Source organism: Ovis canadensis, chromosome X (genome assembly GCF_042477335.2).
Source record: "Ovis canadensis isolate MfBH-ARS-UI-01 breed Bighorn chromosome X, ARS-UI_OviCan_v2, whole genome shotgun sequence".
Lineage (NCBI taxonomy): Eukaryota > Metazoa > Chordata > Mammalia > Artiodactyla > Bovidae > Ovis > Ovis canadensis.
In genome coordinates, this window is record NC_091727.1 from 126,382,095 (window position 1) to 126,392,614 (window position 10,520).

Below are 10,520 nucleotides of genomic sequence, written 5' to 3' on the forward strand. Positions count from 1 at the left end.
TGCCCTATGCCAATAAGTATAGCAGACATCATCCCAGGGAAATCTCGAAAGTATTTCCTTTAACATCAGAAACCAGACAAAGTTGCCTCCTGGCACAATCCTTGTTCAGCCAGTGGAGGTTCCAGCAAGTACAGTCAGACAGGAGAAAAAAAAAAAAAAAAAAAAGGTGGTGGGGGGGGGAGAAATGGTAATTATTTGAATTTTGTGTGGTATATTTTATATCAATTATGTCAATAAAGCAGTTTAAAAAATGTCTGCCTTGATCCTGGCCTAACCTGAGCCAACCTAGCGTTACTTAATTTAAACTAACACCTTCAGTATTGAGGTAGAGTGATCCTGTAACAAGAAGATCTCAGCCCAAGAACTTCCACCTATGTGCCTCTCTCTTAGGTTAAGTACTTGGTGTAGGAACAGGAACTGCTGGCAGTTAGAGCTGCCTTTGAGGCATGGAGTCTCTGCATCTATAATGATGTAGACCAGACTATGCATTATGATACCATCGAAGCAAAACTGGATGCTCAGTTTTGCCAGGTGAAGTGGCACTATTCCAGAAGGGGTAGACTTTTCACATCCAATCTGTTCCATTGAGTACATGCCCAGTCAAGTTGGTCTGGGTGCAGCCAAGACCCTACCTCAAGAGAGCCTCTGACCTAGGAATTTTACTGCCATTATAGTCAGTTGCATCTAACTGAGGCAAGTGAAGCAGACAACAGGCAGATGCCCCTATGCAGGAGCACTGGCTGCTTCTCAAAGAACCGGCTTTGGTTTCATTGCTTTTCTCTATTGTCTTTCCATTTCCTATATTATTGATTTATACCTTAGTCTTCATTATTTATTTTCTTCTAATTACTTTGTATTTGTTTTTCTAATTTTTAAGGTGGAAGCTGAGATCATTGATTTGAGATCTTTCTAAACTACTTCTAGTTACATACCACAAGTTCTCTACATTATATTTTCATTTTCACTGAGTTCAAAATATTTTCTAATTTCCCTTTGACCTCTTATTTGACTTATGGATTATTTAAAAGCATCTTATTCAGTTTTTAAATATATTTAAACACTTCTTAGATGCTTTTATTATTAATTTCTAAATTAATTCTATTGCGGTGAAAGAATATACATTGTATCACCCGAGTACCTTAACATTTGTTGAGATATTTTGTTCAACAGGGGTTTCCCTGGTAGCTCAGACAGTAAGGAATCTGCTTACAATGCAGACAACCTGGGTTCCATTCCTGGGTTGGGAAGATCCCCTGGAGAAGGGAATGGCAACCCACTTCAGTATTCTTGCCTGGAGAATCCCATGGACAGAGGAGCCTGGTGGGCTACAGTCCATGGGGTCACACAGAGTTGGACATGACTGAACACCTAACATACTACATTCTTTTGTTCAACAGTATGATCTATCTTGATAGATGTTCCATCTGCACTTGTGACATCTGCTGTTGTTGGGTGGACTGTTCTATATGTGTCAAACAAGTGCGATGATACTGTTGTTTAATCCTACAATACCATTGCTTATTCTCTCTCTACTTACTCTATTAATCATTGACAGAATGTTGTTGAAATCACCAACTATAGTTGCAGATGTCTCCTTATTGTTCTGCCACTTTTTACTTCATGTACTTTTTAGGAGCATAAGCATTTAGGGATGTTGTGTCCTCGTGAAGAATTGATCCCCTTATCATTATGAAATGACCTTCTCTGTCACTGATAATACTTTTTTTCTTTCAAATTCACTTTGTTATGAATGCAATCGTGACAACTTTCTTTTGGCTAGGGTTAGCATGGTGTGTCTTATGTCATCCTTTTACTTTTCACTTGTTTGTGTCTTTATATTTAAAGTATGTAAAGCATACTTCATTTTACTGTACTTTGTTTTATTGCCCTTCACAGATATTGCATTTTTTAATACATGGAATGTTTGTGGCAACTCTGCATTGAGCAAATCCATTGGCACCATTTTTTCAACAGCATTTGATCACTTTGTATCTCTGTAACATATGTTGACAATTCTCCTGATATTTCAAACTTTTTCATTATTATTATATTTGTTATGGTGGTCTGTGATCAGTGATTTTCGATATTGGTATTGCAATTTTTGTTTTTAATTTTTAAATTAAGGTATGTACAGTACTTTTTTAGACCTAATGCTATTGCACACTTTATAGACTACAGTATAGTTTAAACATAACTTTTATATGCTCTGAGAAACCATAAAATTAATGTGATTCCCTTCATTGTGATATTTGCTTTATTGTAGTGGTATGAAGTCAAGTGTGCAATATCTCTGAGGTATACCTGTATATTAAATTCAGCAATATTTGAATCTTACTATTTTTATTGAATCTGACAAACTTTGCCCTTTCATTAGGGAGATTAGACCATTAGACCATTGGTGCTAACTCTATCATCTTGCTATTTGTTTTCTCTTTGCCTCATCTGTTCTTTGTTCCCTTTCCCTCTTTTTCTACCTTTTTTGGGATTATTCTTCATTTTTAATTATCATATTTTATCCTCTTTGTTGGTTTATTAGCTATAGATTTTGTTATTTTACAGATTGATTCAAGATTTACAGAAACATTTGTAAGTGATTAACAGTCTACTGTCAAGTGAATTTATGCCCCTTCACCACAGAGGAGCCTGGCAGGCTACAGTCCATGGGGTCGCAAAGAGTCAGACACGACTGAGTGAATAACACTTTCACTTTATTCACAAGTAGTATAAGAACCTAACAACAGTATAAATCCATTTCTTCCCTCCCAGACTTTACGCTACTGTCATACATCGTATTTTTACTTATTTAAAGTGAAAGTGAAGTCGCTCAGTCGTGTCCGACTCTTTGCAACCCCGTGGACTGTAGCCTACCAGGCTCCTCCATCCATGGGATTTTCCAGGCAAGTATACTGAAGTGGGTTGCCATTTCCTCCTCCAGCAGATCTTCCCGACCCAGGGACTGAACCCAGGTCTCCCACATTGTAGGCAGATGCTTTACCATCTGAGGCACCAGGAAAGTCTTATTTATAAGACTTTATTTACTTATTTAGAAACCTCACAATTCATTGTTATTTTATCTGTTTAAAGAATCAGCTATCCTATAAAGAGGTTTAATCATTATGGAAAAATATATATTTACCCAAGTAGTCATCATTTCCAGCACTTTTATTCCTTTGTATAGATACAAATTTCCATCTAGTATCATTTTTGCTCGACTTGAAAGACATCCTTTAATATTTCTTGTAGTTTGGGGTTGATGGTGTGAAGTATCTTAAGCTTTGTGTGTCTGAAAGTCTGTCTGTCATCTTCATTTTTAAAAGGTATTTTCCCTGGGTATAGAACACTAGGTTAACACATTTCCTTTCAGAACTTTAAAGATATTATTTTCATTCTCTTCTCACTTGCACCATTTTCCATGAAAAAGCTACTGTGACTCTTATTTTTGATCTTCCGTGCATAAACTTGTCTTTTTTCTCTGGCTGCTTTTAAGATGTTCTCTTTATCATTGGCTTTGATAAATTTGATTAGGATGTCATTTGATATAATTTTCTTCAGGTTTCACGCTTGTGAGAGTCTCTGAGCTACCTGAATCTGTGGGTTTATAGTTTTCATCAAGTTTGGAAAATTTTTGACTATTGTTTCCTCAAGCATTTTCCCTAACGTTTTCTTGCTCTCCTTCAGTGACTCCAATTACTCATATATTAGGCTGCCTAAACTTGTTTCACAGCTCACTGATGTGCCTTTCATTATATTGATTCTTTCTGTCCTGTGTTTTCCAAAGGTAGTTTTTAATTGTTGTATTTTTTAGTTTACTGATATTTTCTCCTGCAGTGTCTAATCTGCCATAAATCCCATTTAGTTGTTCAGTCGCCAAGTCATGTCCAAGTCTTTGTGACCCCATGGACTGTAGCACACCAGGTTTCCCTGTCCTTCACTAATCCCCCAGAGTTTGCTCAAACACATGTCCATCAAGTCAGTGATGCCATCCAGCCATCTCATTCTCTGTTGCTTCCTTTTCTTCCTGTCCTTAATCTTTCTCAGCATCAGGGTCTTTTCCAGGTAGCTGGCTCTTTGCATCAGATGGCTAAAGGACTGGAGCTTCAGCTTCAGCATCAGTCCTTCCAGTGAATTTTCAGGGTTGATTTCCTTTAGGACTGACTAGTTTGATCTCCTTGATATCCAAGTGACACTCAAGCGTCTTTGCCAGCACCACCATTTGAAAGCATCAAGTCTTTGGCACTCAGCCTTCTTTATGGTCCCAACTCTCACATCTGTGGGGGCTTCCCTGGTGGCTCAGAGGTTAAAGCATCTGCCTCCAATGCAGGAGACCCAGGTTCGATCCCTGGGTCGGGAAGATCCCCTGGAGAAGGAAATGGTAATCCACTCCAGTATTCTTGCCTGGAGAATCCATGGGGTCAAAAAGAGTTGGACACGCCTGAGTGACTTCACCCTCTCACATCCGTACATGACTACTGGAATCCAATTTAGTATGTTTTTAATCTTATACATTATAGTTTTCATCTCTAAAGTTCTATTTGGGTCATTTATAATTTTTTCCATGTCTCTATGAGACACTGTGAATATATGTAAGTCACTCAGTCATATCCAACTCTTTGAAGCCCCAGGGATTGTAGCCCACCAGGCTCCTCTGTCCATGGAATTCTCCAGGCAAGAATATTGGAGTGAGGAACAATTTCCTTCTCCAGGGGAAGTCTTCCCGACCCAGGGCGTCAAACCTGGGTTTCCTGCATTGCAGGCAGATTCTTTACCATCTGAGCCACATATGGACTACAGTTAAAGTAACTGTTTTAATGTCTTTGCTAATTTGAGTGTCTGTGTTAATTTTGGGTTAGTTTTTAATTGATTCATTATTCTCATTAGTGGTTAAGTAATGTTACATTGTATGAACATTGTATGAATGTACCATAATTTATTTAACTAGTGCAGTATTGATGCATATTCTATTCCTTTCAGTCTATTACTAATACAATTAATGCTACAATGGAATCTTTATACTTATGTCTTTGTGCAAATATGTTGGTAGGAAAAATTTCTGAAATCAAATTGCTGAACTAGAGAGTATGTGCATTTAAAATTATTTAGTTAGTTGGTTATTTAAATTTTTAATGTGATAGTCAATCTGACCCCATTAAAAGGGACCTGGCTCATTCATGCAAGTGATATCTGGAACAGGTATAGTCCCAGTGTCCTTTGTTACTTGGTTCCTGCTTTTGATAGTCATTCAGATACCACACATTTGGTTTTCCCACACCTGCCAAATTTAGGATTTTCCTCTTGTCTTTCTTAGTTCTTCCCATTTGACACTGCCTCTCAACTTCCACTGCTTTCCTAAGACTCTTGCATCACCACTTATTTTAGATAGTTTTTTTTTTGTTTATATATAATTTTGTTATTTCTTCCTTCCAGATCCATGAGCAAGAACTTCAGGAAGAAGCAGCTCCTGTTACCCATCTATGACTTGTGGGGCGAACTCATTAGGTTGCTCTGCTTCCTACCCTCCACATTATGAGAAGAACATCAGGAAGTATTTAGAGGGCAACTTTCTCTTTAGGCACGGATACAGGGCTGCATGCTTACCTACCACCTACTAGGACAAAGCTTTGGTCACTGTGTTGGAACATGTCCTAGCTTGATAAAGATTCATGCCCCCAGCTTTGGGCTCCAAATGCTGGTATATATGAAGATATTCAGTCATCTTTCACAGGAGAATCAAAGAAAGCTACTTTTCTTGAATTGAAGAAAGTAGGGAAAACCACCAGGCCATTCAGGTATGAAAGTGAAAGTCACTCAGTCATGTCCAACTCTTTGTGACCCCATGGACTATACAGTCCATGGAATTCTGCAGGCCAGAATACTTCTCCAGGGGATCTTCCCAGGTCTCCTACATTGCAGGCACAATTCTTTACCACCTGAGCCACAAAGGAAGCCCAAGAATATTGGAGTGGGGTAGCCTATCCATTCTCCAGTGGATCTTCCTGACCTAGGAATTGAACTGGGGTCTCCTGCATTGCAGGTGGATTCTTTACCAACTGAGCTATCAGGGAAGCCCTTAGGTCACTCAGGTATGACCTAAATCAAATCCTTTACCTAAATCAAATCTTTACTGTATAATATACAGTGGAAGTGACAGACAGATTCAAGGGATTAGATCTGATAGAGTGCCTGAAGAACTATGGATGGAGGTTCATAACATTGTATGCGACACAGTGGTCAAAACTATCCCCAAGAAAAAGAAATGCAAAAAGGCAAAATGATTGTCTGAGGAAGCCTTACAAACAGCTGAGAAAAGAAGAGAAGCAGAGGCAAAGGAGAAAAGGAAAGATATACCCATCTGAATATAGAGTTTCAAAGAATAGCAAGGAGAGATAAGAAAGCCTTCCTAAGTGATCAATGTAAAGAACTAGAGGAAAACAATAGAATGGGAAAGACTAGAGATCTCTTCAAGAAAATTAGAGACACCAATGCACCGTTTCATGCAAACATGTTTTCAATAAAGAACAGAAATAGTATGGACCTAACAGAAGCTGATGAGATTAAGAAGTGGCAAGAATATACAGAACTCCACAAAAAAGATCTTAATGATCCAGATGACCATGATGGTGTGATCACTCACCTGGAGCCAGACATCCTGGATTGTGAAGCTAAGTAGGCCTTAGGAAGCATCACTATAAACAAAGCTAGTGGAGGTGATGGAATTCCAGCTGAGCTATTGCAAACCCTAAAAGATGATGCTGTTAAAGTGCTCCACTCGATATGCCAGCAAATTTGGAAAACTCAGCAGTGGCCACAGAATAGGAAAAGTTTCAGTTTTCATTCCAGTCTCAAAGAAAGGTAATGCCAAAGAATGTTCTAACTACCATACAATTGCACTCATTTCTCATTTAGCAAGGTAATGTTCAAAATCCTCCAAGTGAAGCTTCAACAGTATATGAACCAAGAACTTCCAGATATACAAGCTGGATTTAGACAAGGCAGAGGAACCAGAGATCATATTACCAACATCTGTTGGATCATTTAAAAAAAAAAAACAAAAAAAAAAACAAGAGAATTCCAGAAAAACATGTATTTCTGCTTCATTGACTACACCAAAGCCTTTGACTGTGTGGATCACAATAAACTGTAGAAATTTCTTAAAGAGATGGGAATACCAGACCACCTTACCTGCCTCCCATGAAACATGTATGCTGGTCAAGTAGCAACAGTGAGAACCAAACAGGGAGCAACAGACTGGTTCCAAATTGGGAAAGAAGTACGTCAAGGCAGTATATTGTCACCCTGCTTATTTAACTTCTATGCAGAGTACATCATGCAAAATGCCAGGCTGGATGAAGCACAAGACAGAATCAAGATTGCTGGGAGAAATATCAATAATATTGCATATCAGATATGCAGATGACATCACCCTATGGCAGAAAGTGAAGAGGAACTAAAGAGCCTCTTGATGAAGGTAAAAGAGGAGAGTCAAAAAGCTGGCTTAAAACTCAACCTTCAAAAAATGAAGATCATGGCATCTTGTCCCATCATTCACAGCAAATAGTTGGTGTAACAATGAAAATAGTGACAAGCTTTATTTTTTTGCACTCCAAAATCACTGTGGCTGGTGACTGCAGCCATAGAAGACACTTGCTCCTTGGAAGAAAAGTTGTGACCAACCTAGACAGCATATTAAAAAGCAGAGATGTACGTAAGTTCCCACTCCTGAACCCGTGGAGGATTCATGTTGATATATGGCAAAACCAATACAGTATTGTAAAGTAAAATAATGATAATAATAAAAAAAATTTTAAATAAAAAGCAGAGATATCATTTTGCTGCAAAGGTCCATGTAGTCAAAGCTATTCCCTTGGACTGTGAGAAGATCTAACCAGTCAATTCTAAAGGGAATCAGAACTGAATATTCATTGGAAGGACTGATGTTGAAGCTGAAACTCCAACACTTTGGCCACTTGATGCGAAGAATTGACTCATTTGAAAAGAACCTGCTGCTGGGAAAGATTGAAGGTGGGAGGAGAAGGGGACGACAGAGGATGAGATGGTTGGATGGCATCACTGACTCAACGGACATGAGTTTGCGTAAACTCCGGGAGTTGATGATGGACAGGGAAGCCTGGCATGCTGCAGTCCTTTGCGTCTCAGAGTCAGACACAACTGAGTGACTGAACTGAACTGAACTAATGGTTTTTCCAGTAGTCATGTGTGGATGTGAAAGTTGGACCATAAAGAAGGTTGAGCACTGAAGAATTGATGCTTTCAAACTGTGGTGTTTGAGAAGACTCTTGAGAGTCCCTTGGACTGCAAGGAAATCAAACCAGTCAGTCCTAAAGGAAATCAATCCTGAATATTCATTGGAAGGACTGATCCTGAAGTTGAAGCTCCAGTCCTTTGGCCACCTGATGCAAAGAGCTGACTCATTGGAAAAGACCCTGATGCTGGGAAAGATTGAAAGTGGGAGGAGAATGGGATGACAGAGGATGAGATGGTTGGATGGCATCACCAGCTCAATGGGTATGAGTTTGAGCAAGCTCCATGAGATAGTGAAGGACAGGGAAGCCTGGTGTGGTGCCATCCATGAGGTAACAAAGAGTCAGACATGACTGAGCAACTGAACAGCAACAATAAATTATGTCCTGTATGCCTATAGACGTGGATGAGTAAGGTTTATACTTCTTGCAAGTTCAGAAAGTACTTGGCCTCCTAACTAATCTGAGAAATATGGTGGCCCAGCTTGTCAAAAGGGAGCCAGTGTACCCTGCCACTTAACTGAGGATAGGGTATACTCAGGACCCGTTAGTGCTTGGTAGACCAAACCCTGATCAATGAACCCAGTTGCCTATTTAACCCATAGTCACCACTCTGTGAACAACTATCACCAATGCATCTTTCTGAGGACTCTCAAGATCACCTCATAGGTAAGTATATAGGAGGGTGTCACGGGGCACTGCTGCCCATTGGCCACTATCCTATCTCTCTTGGTCCTTGACTTTGCTTTCCTTGAATCTCAGGACCCAGCCACTGATATAGAGGTGAAGTTTCAGTGGATGGGATATAGCAAGGAATGGGGGTAAATGGGATAGATAGATTCACATAAAGGGGTTAGCTGGAAACCTATTGTGTCAGTAATGTTCATTACCTTGAGTGCCCCCATATGGTGGTGTTTTTGTATGTGTGATTGTCTCCCATGGTGACGTTCTATTCAAGGACCCACAATTGTCCAGTATGCTTCATGTCCTGACCTTCAAAATGCTGGTAAATTACAGCTTCTTATGTCCTACATAGTATGGGAGAGTGAGGAAGGCAGTGAATATAAAAGTCATAATTACTGCAAAAATAAGTATTTCTGGCTGGATGAATGTGATAAGTTTTGAGGTTACTGGAGAATAGTAAGGAGGGAAGCTAGTATGTTGCCAGTAAAAGATGTAAGAGCAGAGGTACTCCTTTAGATAGCACTTGGTTGATGTTTTCAACCTCACTTCTACATCTACAAGCAGTAAATAATTCACAGATACAAACGTGAAGGACCTTGAATGGGGTCCTCCAAAATTGGGATGATTATTGACAGCAGTAACCAAAGACCATATAGCTGGATAATTTGGAACCAGAAGATTATTTTGATAAACAAAATAAACACAGCTGAAATAGATAGGGAGCTGGTGCTAAATACATGATTGATTTTTTCCCTAGGGCATCTGCCACTCTGAGGATTTTGTGAAGTTACAAAAAGGGAATATGCTAGAAATAGCTGACTGTGAGATGTTTGAGATCCTAGGGGTGTTTGGAGATCTGAAGTGGAGGCAGAAGACTTTTGGATCTCCTAGTCTACTCCTCGACTTAGAAGCAGCTATCACAAGTGATGACATGTTGGAGATGTCTTGTCAGTGATGGAGCCTTACTAAAAATCATGTTCAAGATCTTGACTTGAATGGATCACAGTGGCCATCAGAGCTGGTTCATGGTACAAGAGAAATACTTGTATGTGAGCTTCTCCAGCTAGGAAATATAATTGTTCCCTCTCAGAGAATAGGCAGTTACGATATTCTGTGCCTATCAGTGTTGGATCTCAGCCAGGTGTAGCCATGAGTAGGCATCCATCTACAGCCTGCTCTGGATCATGTAAGCTAATTGTAGAGTGTGGTGGTGTGGGGCTTGGAATCCAAGAGACCTGAATCCCAAACCTAGCTCTTTGAAATTAGACAAGTCACTTAATTTCTTCAAACATTAGTCTCCACATCTTTAAAGATGTGAATGACAATAGTACTAAAACATAAAGGACTGTTATGAGGACTTTTATATATTCTACCAGTTTTGTAGAGATATAATTGACCTGCAGCACTGTATAAGTTTAAAGGGTACAGCATAGTGTCTTGCTTACTCCATGAAACGGTTACCACAATACATTCAGTGAACATCCATGAGGATTTAAATGAAATAATTTGTGCAAAGCATTTATCCCAGTGCTTGGAGGATGGGATTACCATCAGTTATTATTTTTCTTGGGTCTGGAT

The 10,520-nt window shown here is 39.3% G+C and overlaps 1 long non-coding RNA gene and 1 other non-coding gene across 2 annotated transcripts in view; both read left to right on the plus strand.

The window, feature by feature from the left end:
• Positions 1 to 7,799, plus strand: part of LOC138930542 (uncharacterized) — a 154,567-nt gene extending 146,768 nt beyond the window's left edge. Inside the window, exon 3 of the long non-coding RNA XR_011446221.1 lies at positions 5,425 to 7,799. This is a non-coding gene — a long non-coding RNA (uncharacterized lncRNA). The remainder of the gene's footprint in view (positions 1 to 5,424) is intronic.
• Positions 4,280 to 4,351, plus strand: TRNAW-CCA (transfer RNA tryptophan (anticodon CCA)). Its single transcript has one exon. It is a non-coding gene; the product is annotated as a tRNA-Trp (tRNA).
• Positions 7,800 to 10,520: the final 2,721 nt, after the last annotated feature.